This window comes from Etheostoma cragini, unplaced genomic scaffold (genome assembly GCF_013103735.1).
Source record: "Etheostoma cragini isolate CJK2018 unplaced genomic scaffold, CSU_Ecrag_1.0 ScbMSFa_2485, whole genome shotgun sequence".
Classification (NCBI taxonomy): domain Eukaryota; kingdom Metazoa; phylum Chordata; class Actinopteri; order Perciformes; family Percidae; genus Etheostoma; species Etheostoma cragini.
Genome location: NW_023266651.1, coordinates 1 through 2190, shown reverse-complemented (window position 1 = coordinate 2190; position 2190 = coordinate 1). Strand labels below are relative to the sequence as shown.

The following is a 2190-nucleotide window of genomic DNA, read 5'->3' as shown; positions in this document are numbered from 1 at the left end:
CTGACATAGAACACACCTGTGTGTGTATCAGAGTGTGTGTGTGTGTGTGTGTGTGTGTGTGTGTGTGTGTGTATCAGATTGAGTGTGTGTGTGTGTGAGTGTGTGTATCAGAGAGTGTGTGTGAGTATGTGTGAGTATGTGTGTGTGTGAGTGTGTGTGTGTGTGTCTCTCTTACTAAGGTCAACCCCATACTTGGCCCCGCCCCCTTTAGGGACCCAGCCCCTGCTCCGATAGTGCTGATAGGCTGAGAACGAGCTGATGAAGTCGGGCCGCAGGGACCGGAACTTCCTCCACAGCTGGATGACTGACAGGGGCTCCTGACCAATCACAGAGCAGATCAGACATTTCATTATTCATCTCGTAGAGACCTCACTGTTGGTACACGAGTCGATGATGTCATGATGATGTCACCATGATGATGTCACCATGATGATGTCATGATGTACAAGGATTCACAACACTGCACCATCACAGTAGCGGTTAGCCAGAGCTAACGTTAGTTTAGCTAACAGCTTGTTCGGCTAACCGCTAGCTAGCATGTAAAAGACCCTCAAATATTATATTATATAATAAACAGACAGACAGACAGACAGTAAGGCAGGCAGTTACCTGGTTCAGGTAGACCGACAGGCAGCCCAGACTGTAGACCAGGAAGAAGGCCTGTAACAGACAGACAGTTTACAGAGTGGCTCCTATCAAGGCAAACAGCAGCTGAGGCTCATGGGTAATGTAGTGTATACAGACAGAAAGTGGTGTTAATGTTACCTCCTCCAGACTGAGCTGCAGGTACTCTGGGACAGAGATTGGGGTTCGCCGGACCTCCTTGACCCCCCCAGTGACCTGCGCACACACACACACACACACACACACACACACACACACACACACACACACACACACACACACACACACACACACACACACACACACACACACACACACACACACACACACACACACACACACACAGAAAACAGTCTGGTGAGATCACTTTACTGTGATGCAGCCTTTAAAACCAGGAAAAGACACGTCATATTCCGATATTTTGATGTATCGAATAATCTCATATTACGATGTTTAGTATCATATATCGCGATATATCGCAATGTCTAGTCTCCTACATCACGGTATTTCACGATATATCACGAGTCTAGTCTCCTACCACGATGTCTAGTCTCCTACCACGATGTCTAGTCTCCTACCACGATGTCTAGTCCCCTATCACGATGTCTAGTCTCCTATCACGATGTCTAGTCCCCTATCACGATGTCTAGACTCCTATCCCGATGTCTAGTCTCCTACCACGATGTCTAGTCTCCTATCACAATGTCTAGTCTCCTACCACGATGTCTAGTCCCCTATCACGATGTCTAGTCTCCTATCACGATGTCTAGTCTCCTATCACGATGTCTAGTCCCCTATCACGATGTCTAGTCTCCTATCACGATGTCTAGTCTCCTACCACGAGGGCTAGTCTCCTACCACGATGTCTAGTCTCCTACCACGATGTCTAGTCTCCTACCACGATGTCTAGTCTCCTATCACGATGTCTAGTCCCCTACCACGATGTCTAGTCTTATATCACGATGTTTTTCATATTTCATTTCATATATTTATTATACAGGAAAGTTGGAAAAAGTAACATTACATTACAATATAAAAACGGGAATGGCTCAGTTTAAAAACTGGTTTTCAGCCGGTTCCTGTTCTGCAGAAACATAAAACCTGGTACAGCACGTCAAATTAATAAAGACATTAAAACAAAACATTGATACAGAAAAATAAATGTTGACAACTGAAAACAACAATACAGTTACATATGGACAAAGACATTTATACAAGACATCAGCTGGTCTAGATAAATACAGACAGTGCAAACAAGGCTTGGACGTTACCTGAGCAAATGATGAATGAATGAATGAATGAATGAATGAATGCTGCAGGTGTAACTGCTGAGGACCTGTTGGGCCTTTACAAGTATGAGATGATGATAGAGTTCTGATGTGATGCTGAATGTCATCCCAAATCTTGGTATATGTATAAAAAAAGATTTCTGACCAAAGTTGTTTTTGTATGGGGGAACTGGGATAAGTGACCTAGTGAGGGGGTCCAGGTCTCATGTGGGTCGGGCCTGTGAGACCGACCTAGTGAGGGGTCCGGGTCTCATGTGGGTCGGGCCTGTGAGACCGA

At 45.3% G+C, this 2190-nt stretch overlaps 1 long non-coding RNA gene across 1 annotated transcript; it reads right to left on the bottom strand.

Moving 5' to 3' along the window:
• Positions 1–177: 177 nt before the first annotated feature.
• Positions 178–862, bottom strand: LOC117940421. Its single transcript, XR_004655760.1, has 3 exons — positions 766–862; positions 610–660; positions 178–317 (listed from the first exon to the last, which is right to left on the bottom strand). It is a non-coding gene; the product is annotated as an uncharacterized LOC117940421 (long non-coding RNA).
• Positions 863–2190: the final 1328 nt, after the last annotated feature.